Here is an 18,703-nt window from a genome sequence, read left to right as displayed (position 1 = left end):
TATTTTTAAGATGTCTCGGAATGTGAAACTTTAGGGATACTGTGCCCATTTTATTCTTTTCGATTTCTCATTTTATGTCTAAATAAGTGTACAACAAAGCAACAATCAATGTGTGTAGAAATCTATAACTTCAAGAAATGTACAATGAAAATGCTAAGTGGTGGCTGGGTGCCGTCGCTCACGCCTGTAATCCCGGCACTTTGGGAGGCCGAAGCGGGCGGATCACCTGAGGTCGGGAGTTGAAGACCAGCGTGACCAATATGGAGAAACAATGTCTCTACTAAAAATACAAAAAAAAAAAAAAATTAACGGGGCATGGTAGCACATGCCTGTAATCCCAGCTACTCGGAAGGCTGAGACAGAAGAATTGCTTGAATACGGGAGGCAGAGGTTGCAGTGAGCCGAGATCGTGCCATTGCACTCCAGCCTGGGCAACTAGAGTGAAATTCTGTCTCAAAAAAAAAAAGAAAGAAAAAGAAAAGAAGAAAAAAAAAGAAAATCTTACTTCCATAATCGCAGGGGGTGTTCACCCCGATGATACTGTTTTCTAATATCCAGGGAAGGAGGGTATGATATTACTTCCAATATCGCAGGGGTTGTACACATTTTTGTGATATTGTGTCTAATATCCAAGCAAACAGAGGATGACATTGGTTTCAATATCGCACAGGGTGGACACCCCCCCGGATACAGTTCTGAATATCCCAACGGGGAGAGGATGATATTACCCCCCATATCGGAGGAAATGCACACCACCCTGGGATTTAACTCCTGATATCCAGAAAGGAAAAGTATGATATGACTCCCAACACGGGAGGAAATGTACACCCGCCCTGTGATAATTTTGCCAATATCCGGGGGGCAGAGGATCATGCTACTTCCAATATCGCAGGGTGCGTACACCCCCTCTGTGATCTTGTTGCTAACATCCAGGTTTGGGGAGGACGACATTACTCCCAATATCACAGGGGGAGTACACCCCCCATGACCTTGTTCGTAATTTCCTGAGTGGACAGGATGATACTACTCCCAATATGGCAGGGGTGTACACCCCACCGTGATGGATTTCTAAATACTCAGGGTGGGATAGGATAATATTACTCCCAATATCGCAGAAGGTGTACATCTCTGCTGTGATATTTTTCATAGTATCCAGGGAAAAAGAGGATGATACTTTCCAAATAGCCGGGGTTTTCCACGACACCCGCGCCGTGATGCTGTTCCTAATATGCAGGTGGGCAAAGAATCATATGACTGCGAATATCGCAGGTGGTGTACAGGCCCCTTGTAACGTTGTTCCCAATATCCAGGGAAGGAGGGACCGATATTACTACCAATATCACACCAGCTGTACAACCCACTGTGATTTCTTTTCTAAAACCCGTGGCACAGAGGATGATAGTACTTTCAATATCGCACAGGTGTACACACTTCACCCCGTGATATTGTTCCTAATAGCCAGAGGGCGAGTATAGGGAAAAGAAAGAGAGATCAGACTGTCACTGTGTCTATGTAGAAAGGGAAGACATAAGAGACTCCATTTTGAAAAAGACCTGTACTTGAAACAATTGCTTTGCTGAGATGTTGTTAATTTGTAGCTTTGCCCCAGCCACTTTCACCCAGCCACTTCGACCCAAGTTGGAGCTCCCAAAAACATGTGTTGTATAAAATCAAGGTTTAAGGGATCTAGGGCTGTGCAGGACGTGCCTTGCTAACAAAATGTTTACAGGCAGTATACTTGGTAAAAGTCATCGCCATTCTCTAGTCTCAATAAACCAGGGGAACAATGAACTGTGGAAAGCTGCAGGGGCCTCTGCCCTTGAAAGCGGGGTATTGTCCATGGTTTCTCCCCATATGATAGTCTGAAATATTTCCTCATGGGATGAGAAAGACCTGACTGTCCCCCAGCCTGACACCCGTAAAGGGTCTGTGCTGAGGTGGATTAGTGAAAGAGGAAAGTCTCTTGCAGCTGAGATGGAGGAAGGCCACTGTCTCCTGCTTGCCCCTGGGAACTGAATGTCTCGGTGTAAAACCCGACTGTACATTTGTTCAACTCTGACAAAGGAGAAAAGCTGCTCTGTGGCGGGAGGCGAGACATGTTGGCAGTAATGCTGCCTTGTTATTCTTTACTCCGCTGAGATGTTCAGGTGGAGAGAAACATAAATCTGGCCTACGTGCACGTCCAGGCATAGTACCTTCCCTTGAACTTAATCATGATATAGATTCTTTTGCTCCCATGTTTTTTGCTGATCTTCTCTTTATTATCACCCTGCTCTCCTACTACATTCCTTTTTGCAGAAATAATGAAAATAATAATCAATAAAAACTGAGGGAACTCAGAGGCCGGTGCCGGTGCAGGTCCTTGGTGTGCTGAGTGCCAGTCCCCTAGACCCACTGTTGTTTCTTTCTACTTTGTCTCTGTGTCTTAATTCTTTTCTCCATCTCTCATGCCACACGACTAGAAATACCCACAGGTGTGGAGGGGCAGGCCACCCCTTCTTCTGCCACCCAACGCAGGTGCCTTTCTCTAGGGTGAAGGTACGCTAACAATGTGAACATTGAGGACAGCCGACGAGAGATTCCCGAGTACATCCAGTCAGCCTTGCGGTAAGCTTGTGCCCTTGGAGGAATCCAGGGTAACAATGGGGCAAATTGAAAGTAAATATGCCTCTTATCTCAGCTTCATTAAAATTCTCTTAAGAAGACGGGGAGTTAAAGCTTCTACAGAAAATCTAGTCACGCTATCTCAAACAATAGAACAAGTCTGCCCATGGTTTCCAGAATAGGGAACTTTAGATTTAAAAGATTGGGAAGAAATTGGCAAAGAACTAAAACAAGCAACTAGGGAAGGTCAAATCATCCCACTTACAGTATGGAATGATTGGGCCATTACTAAAGCAACTTTAGAACCATTTCAAAGAGAAGAAGACAGCATTTCAGTCTTTGATGCCCCTGAAAGCTGAGTAATAGATTGTGAAGAAGAGGCAGGAACAGAGTTAAAAAAGGAATGGAAAGTTCACGTTGTAAAAATGCAGTAGAGCCTGGAATGGCTCGGTCAACCCAAAATGTTGACTATAATCAATTACAGGAGGTAATATATCCTGAATCATCAAAACTGGGGGAAGGAGGTCCAGAATTATTTGGGCCATCAGAGTTTAAACCACGATGGCCACCAACTCCTTCTCCTGCGGTTCAGATGCCTGTGACATCACAATCTCAAAAGCCAATCCAGGCACAGTATCCGCAATAGCAGCCAGTAGAAAATAAAACCCAACCATCGGTAGTTTGTCAACACCAGCCGCCAGCCGAATGTCAGTATCCGCCATCTCCAGAGGTTCCGTATGGATCTCAGGCTGTGCGTCCTGTGCCAAATAGCAAGGCACTATAGCAACAACCCAGGGCGATGGCGTTTGATCCTACATTACCACCTAGTGGACAAGATAGTGCACTGCATGGGACCGTTGCTACAGCCAGAAAACGGGGAGATCTTGAGGCATGGCAGTATCCGGTAATGTTACAACCGATGCCGGTCGGGAAAGGGAGTCAAGCAGGAGCGTCTGTCCGAACTGAGGCTAGATATGAATCTTTCACCATGAAAATGTTAAAAGATATGAAAGAAGCAGAAAGAAAATGTTAAAAGATACGAAAGAACCACGTCTCCTTATATGAGAACATTATTAGATTCCATTGCTCGTGGAAATAGACTTATTCCTTATGATTGGGAAATTTTGGCTAAATCTTCCCTTTCACCCTCTCAGTATCTACAGTTTAAAACCTGGTGGATTGATGGGGTACAAGAACAGGTACATAAAAATCATGCTATTAACCCTGTTGTTTATATAGATGCAGACCAATTGCTAGGAACAGGTCCAAATTGGGGCACTATTAACCAACAATCAGTAATGGAAAATGAAGCTATTGAACAACTAAGAGCTATTTGCCTCAGGGCCTGGGAAAAGATTCAGGACCCAGGAATCTCCTGCCCTTCTTTTAGTTCAATCAGACAAAGCTCTAAGGAGCCATATCCAGACTTTGTGGCAAGGTTGCAAGATGCAGCTCCAAAATCCATTGCAGTTAATAACGTCCAAAAAGTTATTGTAGAAATAATGGCTTCTCAAAATGCAAATCCAGAATGTCAATCGGCCATAAAGCCATTAAGAGGAAAGGTTTCAGCAGGAGTTGATGTAATTACAGAATAGGTGAAGGCCTGTGATGGGATTGGAGGAGCTATGCATAAAGCAATGCTATTGGCTCAAGCAATTACAGGGGCTGCTTTAGGAGGACAAGTTGAAACATTTGGGGGAAAATGTTATGATTGTGGTCAAATCGGTCATCTAAAAAAGAATTGCCCAGGCTTAAATAAACAGAGCAATAAAAAGGAGCCTCCTGGCCTGTGTCCAAGATGTGGAAAAGGAAATCATTGGGCTAAGGAATGTCGTTCTACATTCGATAAAAATGGACAACCATTGTCAGGAAAAAGGAACAGGGGCCAGTCCCAGGCCCTGCAAAAAAGTGGGGCATTCCTGATTCAGCCATTTTTTCTTGAGGGTTTTCAGGGACAACAACCCCCACAGTAAATACCACCATTTCAGGAAATCGGCCAATTACAACAATACAACAGTTCTCCCCCGCCACGGCAGGCAGCGCTGCAGTAGATTTATGTTCTACACAAATGATTTCTTTACTCCTTGGAGAGCCCCCGCAAAAGATTCCTACAGGGGTATATGGCCCGCTGCCAGAAGGGACGGTAGGCCTTATTTGAGGACGATCAAGTCTAAATCTGAAGGGAGTTCAAATTCATACTGGGGTAATTGATTCAGATTATAAAGGGGAAATTCAGTTAGTGATCAGCTCTACTGTTCCCTGGAGTGCCAATCCAGGTGATAGAATTGCTTAATTACTGCTCTTGCCTTATAGTAAAATTGGGGATAGCAAAACAGAAAGAACAGGAGGGTTTGGAAGTACCAACCCTGCTGCGAAAGCTGTTTATTGGGCTAGTCAGGTCTCAGAGAATAGACTTGTGTGTACAGTTACTATTCAGGGAAAGCAGTTTGAAGGACTAGTAGGTACTGGGGCTGATGTTTCTATCATTGCCTTAAATCAATGGCCAAAAATAATTGGTCTAAACAAAAGCCTGTTGCAGGATTTGTTGGTGTGGGCACTGCCTCAGAAGTGTATCAAAGTGCCAAAATTTTACATTGTCTAGGACCTGATAATCAAGAAAGTACAGTTCAGCCTATGATTACTTCTATTCCAATTAATTTATGGGGCCGAGACTTATTAGAACAGTGGTATGCAGAGATTACTATTCCAGTCTCCATATACAGCCCCCTGAGTCAAAAAATCATGACACAAATGGGATATCTCCCTGGAAAAGGACTAGGGAAAAATGGAGAAGACATTAAAGTTCCGGTTGAGGCTAAGGGAAATCCAGAAAGAAAAGGACTAGGGTATCCTTTTTCGGGGTGGCCACTGTAGAGCCTCCAAAACTCATTCCATGAGCTTGGAAAACGGAAAAGCCTGTATATGTAAATCAGTGGCCACTACCAAAACAAAAGCTGCAGGTCTTACACTTCTTGGCAAAGGAAAAATTAGAAAAGGGACATATTGAGCCTTTATTTCCACCTTGGCATTCTCCTGTGTTTGCAAGTCAGAAAAAATCAGGCAGAGGGCGCATGCTAACCGATTTAAGAGCCGTTAATGCAAGAATTCAACCCATGGGGCCTCTCCAACCTGGGCTGCCCTCTCCAGCCGTGATCCCCAAAGATTGGCCTTTAATTATAATTGATCTGAAGGATTGCTTTTTTACCATTCCTCTGGCAAAACAGGATTTTGAAAAATTTGCTTTTATGATACCAGCCATAAATAATGAAGAACCAGCCACCAGATTTCAGTGGAAAGTGTTGCCTCAGGGAATGCTTAGTAGTCTAACTATGTGTCAGACTTTTGTAGCTCAAGTTCTTCAACCAGTTAGAGACAAGTTTTCAGACTCTTATATCATTCATTATCTTGATGATATTTTGTGTGCTGCAGAAACAAGAGACAAATTAATTGACTGTTACACATTTCTGCAGACACAGGTTGCAAACGCAGGCCTGACAATGGCATCTGATAAGATTCAGACCTCCACTCCTTTTCATTATTTGGGAATGCAGGTAGAGGAGAGAAAAATTCAACCACACAAAGTAGAAATAAGAAAAGACACATTAAGAACATTAAATGACTTTCAAAAATTGCTAGGAGATATTAATTGGATTCGGCCAACTCTAGGCATCCCTACTTATGCCAGATCAAATTTGTTCTCTATCTTCAGAGGGGATCCAGACTTGAATAGTAAAAGAACATTAACTCCAGAGGCAACTAAAGAAATTGAATTAGTTGAAGAAAAATTTCAGTCAGCACAAGTAAATAGAATACATCACTTAGCCCCAGTTCAACTTTTAATTTTTGCTACTGCACATTCTCCAACAGGCATTATTGTTCAAAATACAGATCTTGTGGAGTGGTCATTCCTTCCCCACAGTAAACTTCAGACTTTTACATTGTACTTAGATCAAATGGCTACATTAATTGGTCAGGCAAGACTACGAATAGTAAAATTGTGTGGAAATGACCCAGATAAAATCACTGTTCCTTTAAACAAGGAACAGGTTGGACAAGCTTTATCAATTCTGGTGCATGGCAGATTGGTCTTGCTGATTTTGTGGGAATTATTGATAATCATTACCCACAAGCAAAAATCTTCCAGTTTTTGAAATTGACTACTTGGATTTTACCTAAAATTACCAGACATAAACCTTTAGAAAATGCTCTCACAGTGTTTACTGAGGGTTCCAGCAATGGAAAAGTGGCTTACACTGGGCCAAAAGAATGAGTCATTGAAACTCAATATCACTCATCTCAAAGAGCAGAATTGATTGCTGTCATTTCAGTTTTACAAGATTTTAATCAGCCTATTAACATTGTTTCAGATTCTGCATATGTAGTACAGGCTACAAAGGATGTTGAGACAACCCTAATCAAATATAGGATGGATGATCAGTTAAATCAGCTCTTTAAATTGTTACAACAAACTGTGAGAAAAGAGAAATTTCCCATTTTATATTACTCATATTCGAGCACATACTAATTTCCCAGGGCCTTTAACTAAGGCCAATGAACAAGCTGATTTGCTAGTATCATCTGCCTTCATGGAAGCACAAGAACTTCATGCGCTGACTCATGTAAATGCAACAGGATTAAAAACAAATTTGATATCACACGGAAACAAGCAAAAAATATTGTACAACATTGTGCTCAGTGTCAAGTCTTACACCTGCCCACTCAAGAGGCAGGAGTTAATGCCAGAAGCTTATGTCCTGATGCATTATGACAAATGGATGTTACACATGCACCTTCATTTTGAAAATTGTCATTTGTCCATGTGACAGTTGATACTTATTCACATTTCATATGGGCAACCTGCCAGACAGGAGAAAGTACTTCCCATGTTAAAAGACATTTATTAGCTTCTTTTGCAGTCATGGGAGTTCCAGAAAAAATTAAAACAGATAATGGGCCAGGATACTCTAGTAAAGGATTTCAAATATTCTTAAATCAGTGGAATATTACACATACCACAGGAATCCTTTCTAATTCCCAAGAACAGGCCATAATTGAAAGAACTAATAGAACACTCAAAGCTCAATCGGTTAAACAAAATAAAAAAAGGAAAAAGACAGTAATGAGTATAACACTACCCAGATGCAACTTAATCTAGCACTCTATACTTTAAATTTTTAAAATATATATAGAAATCAGACCACTACTTCTGCAGAACAACATTTGACTGGTAAAAAGAACAGCCCACATGAGGGAAAACTGACTTGGTGGAAACACAACAAACATAAAACATGGGAAATAGGTAAGGTGATAACATGGGGGAGAGGTTTTGCTTGTGTTTCAGCAGGAGAAAATCAGCTTCCTGTTTGGGTACCCGCTAGACATGTGAAGTTCTACAATGAACCCACCAGAGATGCAAAGGAAGGCGCCTCCCCAGACACAGAGAACCCGCAATCGAACATCATCAACTCGCAGGGTGAACAAAATGGTGATATCAGAAGAACAGATGAAGCTGCCATCCACCAAGAAGGCGGAGCCTCCGACCTGGCCCCAGCTAAAGAAGCTGGCACAGTTAGCTGAAAAAAGCCTGGAAAACACCAGGGTAACACAAACTCCAGAGAATATGCTGCTTGCAGCTTTCGTGATTGTATCAACGGTGGTAAGTCTCCCTATGTCTGCAGGAGCCGCTGCAGCTAACTATACTTATTGGGCCTATGTGCCTTTCCCAGCCTGAATTCGGGCAGTCACTTGGATAGATAATCCTATTGAAGTAGATGTTAATAACAGTGCATGGGTACAAGGCCCCACAGATGACCGTGGCCCTGCCCAACCTGAAGAAGAAGGAATGATGATAAACATTTCCACTGGGTACCATTATCCTCCTATTTGCCTGGGAAAAGCACCAGGATGCTTAATGCCTACAATCCAAAATTGATTGGTAGAAGTACCTACTGTCAGTGCCACCAGTAAATTTACTTATCATAGGATAAGTGGAATGTCACTTGAGTCACAAGTGAATAATTTACAGAATTCTTCCTATCAAAGATCCTTACAATTTAGGCCTAAAGGGAAACCATGTCCCAAGGAAATTCCAAAAGAATCAAAAGACCCAGAAGTCTTAGTTTGGGAAGAATGTGTGGCTGATACTGCAGTGGTACTACAAAACCATAAATTTGGAATTATTATAGACTGGGCCCCTCGAGGCCAATTATATTATGATTGTATGGGCCAGACTCACTCATGTTCACAGGCTCCATCTGTCTGGCCCACTAATCCAGCCTATGATAGTGATTTAACTAAAAAGCTAGACCAGGTTTATAGAAGGCTAGAATCACCCTATCATTGGAAAGGGGGTGAAAAGGGGATTTCATCACCCTGACCAAAGTTACTTAGTCCTGTTGTTGGTCCTGAACACCCAGAATTATGGAAGCTCACTGTGGCCTCATACCACATTAGAATTTGGTCTGGAAATCAACTTATGGGAAGAAGAAATCATAAGCCATATTATACTATTAACCTAAGTTCCAATCTGACAATTCCTTTGCAAAGTTGTGTAAAACCCCCTTCTATGCTGGTTGTAGGAAACATAGTTCTTAAACCAGATTCCCAAACTATAACCTGTGAAAATTGCAGGTTGTTTACTTGCATTGATTCAACTTTGGATTGGCAGCATCGTGTTCTGTTAGTAATGGCAAGAGAAGGCGTGTGGATCCCCGTGTCCACGGACCAACCGTGGGAGGCTTCTCCATCCGTACATATCATCACAGAAGTATTAAAAGGAGTCCTAACCAGATCTAAAAAATTCATTTTTACTTTAATTGCAGTGATTATGGGTCTTATTGCAGTCACAGCTACTGCTGCAGCTGCTGGAATTGCTTTACACTCCTCTGTTCAAACTGCAGAATATGTGAATAATTGGCAAAAGAATTCCTCAAAATTGTGGAATTCTTAGACTCAAATAGATCAAAAATTGGGAAATCCAATTAATGATCTTAGACAAACTGTTATCTGGATGGGAGATAGGCTCATGAGCTTGGAATATCTTTCTCAGTTACAGTGTGACTGGAATACATTAGATTTTTGTATTACACCTGGAGCCAAGAATGAATCTGAACATCACTGGGACATGGTTAGATGCCATCTACAAGGAAGAGAAGATAATCTAACCTTAGATGTTTCTAAATTGAAAGAACAAATTTTTGAAACATCAAAAGCCCAGTGAAATCTGGTGCCAGAATGGGAGGCAATGGTAAAATCTGTTAATAGCCTCACAAATCTTAACCCTGTCACTTGGGTTAAAACCACTGGAAATTCCACTATTGCAAATTTTGTATTAATCCTTGTATGTCTGTGTTCTCTATTGTTATTCTACCGGTGTATCCGGCAGCTCTGGAGAAACAGTGACCAGCGAGAATGGGCCATGATGACGATGGCGGTTTTGTCAAAATGAAAAGGGGGAAGTGTAGGGAAAAGAAAGAGAGATCAGACTGTCACTGTGTCTATGTAGAAACGGAGGACATAAGAGACTCCATTTTGAAAAAGACCTGAACTTTAAACAATGGCTTTGCTGAGATGTTGTTAATTTGTAGCTTTGCCCCAGCCACTTTGACCCAGCCACTTGGACCCAACCTGGAGCTCACAAAAACATGTGTTGTATAAAATCAAGGTTTACGGGATCTAGAGCTGTGCAGGATGTGCCTTGTTAACAAAATGTTTATAGGGAGTATACTTGGAAAAAGTCATTGCCATTCTCTAGTCTCAATAAACCAAGGTCACAATGCACTGTGGAAAGCCGCAGGGACCTCTGCCCTTGACAGCGGTGTGTTGTCCAAAGTTTCTCCCCATGTCATAGTCTGAAATATGGCCTCGTGGGATGAGAAAGGCCTGACTGTCCCCCAGCCTGACACCCGTAAAGGGTCTGTACTGAGGTGGATTAGTAAAAGAGGAAAGTCTCTTGCAGCTGAGATGGAGGAAGGCCACTGTCTCCTGCTTGCCCCTGGGAACTGAATGTCTCGGTGTAAAACCCGACTGTACACTTGTTCAACTCTGACATAGGAGAAAAGCTGCCCTGTGGCGGGAGGGGAGACATGCTTGCAGTAATGCTGCCTTGTTATTCTTTACTCCGCTGAGATGTTCAGGTGGAGAGAAACATAAATCAGGCCAACGTGCACGTCCAGGTGTAGTACCTTCCCTTGAACTTAATCATGATATAGATTCTTTTGCTCCCATGTCTTTTGTTGACCTTCTCCTTATTATCACCCTGCTCTCCTACTACATTCCTTTTTGCAGAAATAATGAGAATAATAATCAATGAAAACTGAGGGAACTCAGAGGCCGGTGCCGGTGCAGGTCCTTGGTGTGCTGAGTGCCAGTCCCCTAGACCCACTGTTGTTTCTTTCTACTTTGTCTGTGTGCCTTATTTCTTTTCTCCGTCTCTCATCCCACGAGACTAGAAATACCCACAGGTGTGGAGGGGCAGGCCACCCCTTCAGCGAGAGCATGATATGACTCCTAATATCACGGGGGTTTGACACCAATATCCCAGGGGGTGGACACCCCCTGTGATGTTGTTCCTAATATCCAGGGGGAGAGAGGGTGATATTACTCCCAATATCGCAGGGGATATAAACCACCCCTGTGATATTACTCCTAATATCCAGGCGGAGAGAGGAAGATATTACTCCCAATATCGCAACAGGTGTACCAACCGCATGATTTGGTTTTGAACATCCGGGGGGCAGAGGATGATATTACTCCCCGTGTTGCAGGGAGTGTACCCACCCATGTGATACTCTTCCTGATATCCAGAGGGCGACAGGATATTATTCCCAATATTGCAGGGGTTGCACACATCCCTGGGAAACTCTCCCTCATATCCAGAGGGAGAGAGGATGATATCACTCCCACTACCGCAGGGGGCGTCCACGGCCCTGTGATTCTCTTCCTCATATCCAGAGGGAGAGAGGATGATATTACTCCCAATATCGCAGGGGGTGTACACAACCCTGTGATATTGTTCCTCATATGCAGAGCGAAAGAGGATGATATGACTCTCAATATCGCAGAGGGTGTATGACCCTCCTGTCATATTGTTCTTAGTACCTTGGGAGGGAGAGGATAAGATTCCATTGAGTATCGCAGGGAATGTACACCCTTCCACTCTGATACCCTTCCTAATATCCAGGGGAAGAGAGGATAATTTTACTCCCAATATCGCAGAGGCAGTACACCCCTCACCCCGTGCTATTGTTCCTAATATGCAAGGAGGGAGAGGATGATACTTCTCCCAATATCGCAGGGCTGTTCACATCCCCAGTTACATTTTTCCTAATATCTAGGGGAGAGACAATTAGGTGACAGCAAATATCGCAGGGTGTGTCCATCCCTTCCTGATATTGTTCCTAATATCCGGGGGGAAGAGGATGATATCAAATATCAAAGGGGGTGTACAGGTCCCCCCACGATATTGTTCTTAATATTCATGAGGGGAGATGACGATACTACTCGAAATATTGCAGGGGATATTCACAGCCCCTGTGATATTGTTGCTAATATCCACGGGGGGAGAAAATAATACTACTTCTAATATCGCAGGTGGTGTACACCCCACCTGAAATATTGCGCCGAATATCCAAAGAGGGAGAGGATGGTATTCATACCGATATCAAAGTGTGTGTACACGCCCCTTGTGATATGGTTTGTAATATCCAGGGGGCGGGAGGACGATATTAGACCCAACATCACAGAGGGTGTACACTACCCCTGTGATATAGTCCCTAACTTCCAGAGGGGAGAGGATGATATCACTCCCCATATCTCAGAAGTTGTACAACCCCCGTGATATTGTTCGTCATATCCAGGGAGGCACAGGATGACATTACATCCAATTTCGCGACAGGCGTACACGCACACTGTGATATTTTGCCTCATATCCAAGAAGGGAGAGGATGATATTACTCCCAAGAAAGCAGTGGGTGTACATTACCCCTGAGTTGTTGTCTCTAATATCCGGGGGCGGGGTGGAGAGGATAACATCCCCTCAACTTTGGCAGGTGGTTGGACGCCCCTTGTGGTATTGTTTTTAATATCCAGCGGGGAAGACAAGAATACTATTTTGGATAGTCCGATTCATCCACTCCACCTTTCCGGAACTCTGAGGCCGGTAGGCGGCATGTAGTTTCCATGTGATCCCCGATACCTGTGCCGTCTTCTGTTCCCCAAGTCAGCCACAAACGCAGGCCCGTTATCTGAGCCGATCCGTAAGGGCAGTCCAAATCTAGGAATGAGATCTCAAAGAAGCACACGGGCTAGTTCACGAGCTTTCTCAGTTCGTGTTGGAGAAGCCTCCACCCACCCAGAGTAGGTACACCCAAGAACAAGTAAATACTTGTTACCTCCACACTTTGGCATCTCTGTGAAGTCTACCTGGAGATCTTGAAAGGGGGCTGCTCCATCAGCTTGTATGCCGGACTCAATGGCTGGACCTTGCCTCGCCTTATGCTGTCGGCAGGTTACACACCACACGGCTGCGTCACCGTGTTGGCAAGGGCTGACAAATGCGCGATGTCGAAATACTGGCCTAACAACTTTTGCGGTGATTCCTGACCTAGATGGGTGGTTTCATGGAAAGCCAGTACAACTGTGGCTCCTAGCAGCTGTGGCACAGCTGCTCTCCCATCTGGTAACCCAGTCGATCCTTTCTCCATCACTTGTCCTTCCCTCTACCTGGAGAAAGTCTCTTTCTTCTTTAGAAGAAGTAGGTAGAAGATCAGGTGCCTGAGGGAGCAGAGGGGCTGTGACTGGTGCCCGGAAGGGGGCAGATGCTGCTTTTCCAGCCTCTGAGTCAGCGCGGGAATTCCCCAAACCCACCAAGGTGGAAGCTCGCAGGTGTCCTCTGCGATGCGTAACTGCCACCTTGTGGGGTTTCCATACTGCTTCTAATCATTGCAAGATTCCTTGTTGATATTTTCTGTCTTTTCCCCCAGAGTTCAATAGGCTCTTTTCTTTCTAGAATGCTCCATGCGCTTGAAGCGTTCAAAAGGCATACCGAGAATCAGTGTAAATGTTGACAGTCTTACCTTCAGGGAGTTCTGAGGCCCGAATTAAAGCAATGAGTTCAGCTTTCTGGGCTGAAGTGCCCTGGGGCAACGATCTGGCTTCAACCACAGTGTCCAGGGTTACCACTGCATACCCTGCACATCTCTCTCCTTGTGGCTTGATGAAGCTGCTCCCGTCCACTTACAGTTCCCGGTCTACTGATGCCCAAGGCTGGTCCTGGAGGTCAGGTCTGCTAGAGTCAACTGCGTCCAACACTTGTACACGATCATGCTCGACAGGGCTCTCTCTGATACCGGGAGCAGGGTGGCAGGGTTTAGGGTGTTCCAAACTTCAGTGGTTATATGGGGATTTTCACAGAGCAAACTTTGGTACTTGGTGAGTCTAGCATTCATTAGCCAACAGTGTCCTTTAGTATTCATTAGAGTCAGCACAGCATGGGGGGCTTTTATGTGCAGGTTTTGCCCAGGAGTCAGCTTATTTGCTTCTTGTACTAGCAGGGCAGTTGCTGCCAAGGCCCTCAAACACGGGGGCCATCCTTTAGGAACCCCGTCTAGTTGTTGAGAGAGGTAGGCCACCAGCCTCGGCCAGGGCCCCACAGTTTGGGTGAAAACTCCAACTGCCATCTTTTCTCTCTCTGACGCATACAATGGAAAAGGCTTTGTCAGATCAGGTAGCCCCAGGGCTGGGGCTGCCATCCGTTTTTTCCTTTAACTCATGAAAGGCTTGCTGCTGTTGGGATCCCCATACGAGAGGTTCCTGGTCCCCCCCTTTGTGACCTCATACAAATGCTTGGCTCATACTGCAAAGCTTGGGATCCACAGTCTACAAAACCCCACAGCTCCTAAGAATTCTCTCACATGCCTTCCGCTCTTAGGCTCCGGTCGATTGCAAATCACCTGCTTTCTTTCTGCTCCCAGGCTGCGTTCCCCATGTCAGATAGTAAATCCCAAGGAACGTACCCGCTGTCGGCCGATCTGAGCCTTTTTCTTGGACACCTTATACCCACAGTCCTCCAGGTGCCGGAGCAGGGCATCTATTCCCTTGGCACACCCGACTGCCATAGGGTGTCCCAGCAAAAGGTCATCAACCTACTGGAGCAACAGGCAGCCTATGTTTCTTGTGGGAAACTTCTGGAGGTCTGGGGCCAACGCCTCCCCGAAGATGGTGGGGAAGTTCTTGAACCCTTGGGGAAGCCGGGTCCAAGTGTACTGAGTAGTGACACCTGACTCCGGATCTTCCCACTGAAAGGCAAACAGCTTCTGGCTCTCTGGGGCTAATCTGATATGAAAGAAAGCTTCTTTCAGGTCCAAGCAGGTGAACCAGCTGTCCTCAGCTGGCAGCAACCCCAACAATGTGTACGGGTTAGGTAGTGTTGGATGGAAAGTCATTGTAGCTTGATGAAGCAAGCGCAAATCCTGTACCGGCCTGTAGTCCTTGGTCCCTGGCTTGGGAACAGGCAGGAGGGGAGTGTTCCATGGGACTGAGAAGGAACTCGAATTCCAGAAGTTCTTAGGTGCTTGAGATGGACCTGGATACCTTGAAGAGCTTCTCCGGGGACCGGGTCCTGTTTTTGCCTAACCGGCTGGGCCCCAGGCTTCACTTCTATGAGTCTGGGGGCTTGGTTGATTGCCAACCCTGGAGGGTTGTCTTCCGCCCCTACTCTTGGCCACCGCTTAGCCAGAGCTGGTCTTCTCTCTTGGCCCAGCTCAGTTAAGAAAAGTCTCTATTCCTCCTCTCGGGGGACCGTAAGGGTCATAATGCTTCCCGTTCCGGGTCACTTTAGCAGCAAAGAGCCGTGCTCTGTCAAAGAGACAGTGGCTCTCAGCTGGCTAAGCAAGTCCCTTCCCAACAAGGGCAAGGGACAGTCAGGCGCGGACAAAAACTGATGAATCACTCTATGTCCTCCTACAGTGCAAGTCCGAGGCAAGCAGACAGCTTGCTTTGCTGAAACCCCCGTGGCTCCGATGATGTCAATAGTCTCTTTGGAGAAGGGGGCGACCGGGGCGGTTACTACCGAATGTTCAGCACCGGTATCTACAAGAAAATCAACGTCTCTACCCCCGACTGTCATTCTGTCCACAGGCTCTTTGGGGACCCTTGAGCCCGGTCTCCCTCAGTCCAAGAACACTTACTTCTGCCAGGTCGAGCTGGGCCCCTTCCTCCTTGTCCGGGGCCTCTTGCTCTGAGTCACCTTGTTTTCTTTTGAGCTGAAGGCATCTGTTCTTCCAATGTCCGATTTCTGTTCAATAAGCACACTGCTCACGCTGCCAACTCTGACAGCCAAGCTGAGTTTCTTTCCCAGGGCCCCCCTTCCCTTGCCTCTCTGGGGGGACCCCTCTGATTGCTGCAGCTAACAGGTCGGTGTTTCACCGGGCCTGACGTTCACTCTCTTTGTGGTTTTCCTTACAGCTTACTGCATCCCTGTTTACAAACAACTGTTTAGCTATTTCTAAGAATTGTGATGTATTCATCCCTGCAAAGCCAGCCTGTTTCTGCAGTTTTCTTCACATGTCTTCTGCGCTCTGACTGGCTCAAACTACGTGAATCGTGCGCTGATTTTCAGGGCTATGGGGATGAAAGCCAGTACACATACGGTAGGCCTCACACAGTCTCTGGTAGAATTGTGCTGGACTTTCTTCTTTTCCCTGAATAACCTCAGAGACCTTGATAACGTTTGTGGCCTTCTGAGCTCCCCTCTTGAATGCTTCCAAGAGAGCTTCCCTGTCTCGGTTTAGCCTTTGCATATCCTCTCTTTCATTTGGGTCCCACTGGGGGTCGGTTCCTGGTAACTGGGTCCTTCCGTACTCTTGGGGGTTTTGAGAATCAGCTGGTGCCTGTTCCTCTAGCCACTCAGTTGCTGCTTGGAGCACCCTCCGCCTTTCATCTCTGTGAAAGAGGAACATGAGCCACTGGTGGCGATCAGCCCAGGTGGGGTTGTGGGTCTGGAGAATAGTTTGGAGCAAATCAATTCCAGCCTGTGGCTTTTCGGGATAGGACGGGTTATTGTTTTTCCAGTGGAGAAGGTCGGCAGAGGTGAAGGGCTGGTAGAGAAAAACACGCCTGTCCACCACGTGACCATCCTCATCTCTCCCAGCATACCGCTGCTCTCTCAGGGGCATTTGGATCCCCGTTTTGGGTCATCAACCAGCTGCCAAGGGAGGGGTTTCTCCCGAGTCTTCACTTCCTCTCTTGTCTACTCTGGATGGCCTAGGGATAGGCTTGTCTTGCGGAGGCGCAAGCACTGTGGGCTCAAGAGTGGGGAGCCTCTTTCCCTGGGAAGGGGAGGGCACCACTGGGATCACTGGTGCTATCTCCTGCAGTGGACCTTCTGATGTTGGGTCGAACAGAACTTGAGGAGTTGATTTCCGTGGGCGGGTGGAGCAGGATCCTTCCTTAGCTATCTGTCCCTTTGCTACTAGTGTTGCTGCTGCCTGCCCTCTTAAGCCACTGTGGGGGTTCTAGCACCAGCCGTCACCAGGTGTCTATGTATGGGAACTGGTCTAGGTATCCTTTCCCAGTTCCCTTGTGCCACACCTGAGAAACAAGGGACCTGTCCAGGCTTCCTTCTGACGGCCGAGCCACTTCTAATGTCAGGCAATCTATTTCCCACAAAGTTCTAAGTTCCCCGGTGGTCTGGTGGTTAGGAATCGGTACGCTCACTGCCACGGCTCAGGTTCAATTCCCGGTCATGTTGAACCAAGAAGCGGAGCAGGACGAGCCGCGGACAAACCCCTCAGACACCGGATTCCAGGAGGACCATGTTCCTTTTAATCCTCTCCAGGAGACAGGAGACGCGTCTTAAGAGCGGAGCTCCCCCCGAAGGAAGACAGAGTTCCTGGCCCTTTTCTCAGGGCTTACAACTCTAAGAGGTTCCACCTGAAAGGGTCTTTCGTGGTGGATTCAGAGCACATGTGCTTCGAGTGGGGGTGGGGGAGGTTCATCTTTTCACCTCAGGCCGGCTCATCAGTGGCACCGGCTGGTCTTGCCACTGGCTTCATTCCTCTTGTTTTTCAACTTTTACTTCGTCCTCCTCTTCAGAGACAGGAGACAGAAAGAGAAATGCCTTCTCTCCTCAGGGCGACAGGATGATATGACTCCCAATATCGCAGGGGGTGTACACCCCTCCTGTCATATTGTTCTTAATACCCTGGGAGGGAGAGGATAAGATTACATTGAATATCGCAGGGAATGTACACCCTCCCCCTCTCATACCCTCCCTAATATCCAGGGGAAGAGACGATAATTTTCCTCCCTTTGGATATTAGGGACAATATCACCGGGGAGGTCTACACCTTCTGGATTCGTGGGATTCATACCGTCCACTCCCCGCCTGGAGATCAGCAACAGGATCACAGGAGGGATGTCCACCCAGTGCGATATTTTCCATCATGTCATCCTCTACCCCCTGACTATTAGGAGTCACATCCTAGAGGGGTGTACACTTTCTGCGATAATGGGAGTCATATCCTCTCCCCCACGGATATCGGGAACAGTTTTATTAATTATTAATATTAATAAATAATAAATATAATAGCAATTAATAGTAATCATCGATATTAATAACTACAGTGGAGACAGTAAAACTTCATGCGGATTAAAAATATTAATGATTACTATTAATAATTAATAGCAATATCAATATTAATAATAAAATAATGATATCCGTCATTAATGTTACTTAAATCCATCGTAAGTGATGTTGGTAATAAGACAATGATTAATAACATTAATAACTAAGATTATTAAAAATGACATTAATAGTAAGAATTAATTTTAATCATGCAGAATCCTATCTTTAAAATAATCATTAATGATTAATAAAGTTCTACTATTAATTAATATTACCATTGATAATTATTAATGGGGCTGATGTTTAATAATTCATAATATGATGACTCCTAAACCGCAGGGGGTGGACACCTACCTGTGATATTGTTCCTAATATCCAGGCATGGAGAGCATGACATTAGTTTTAATATCACAGTAGGTGTACAATCACCCTGGGACACTGATCCTAATATCCAGCGGGTGGAGTATGACGTGA

At 45.4% G+C, this 18,703-nt stretch overlaps 1 long non-coding RNA gene and 1 pseudogene across 1 annotated transcript in view; one reads left to right on the top strand and one right to left on the bottom strand.

Moving 5' to 3' along the window:
• The window catches only part of LOC129060570 (uncharacterized), a 70,058-nt gene extending 55,293 nt beyond the window's left edge, over positions 1-14,765 (bottom strand). The window contains exon 1 of the long non-coding RNA XR_008527365.2: positions 12,587-14,765. This is a non-coding gene — a long non-coding RNA (uncharacterized LOC129060570). The remainder of the gene's footprint in view (positions 1-12,586) is intronic.
• Positions 1,720-11,537, top strand: LOC134761697 (uncharacterized; annotated as a pseudogene).
• Positions 14,766-18,703: the final 3,938 nt, after the last annotated feature.

Source organism: Pongo abelii, chromosome 6, assembly GCF_028885655.2.
Source record: "Pongo abelii isolate AG06213 chromosome 6, NHGRI_mPonAbe1-v2.0_pri, whole genome shotgun sequence".
Lineage (NCBI taxonomy): Eukaryota > Metazoa > Chordata > Mammalia > Primates > Hominidae > Pongo > Pongo abelii.
Note: the sequence above shows the minus strand (reverse complement) of the source record. Positions and strands in the feature narration are given on the sequence as shown.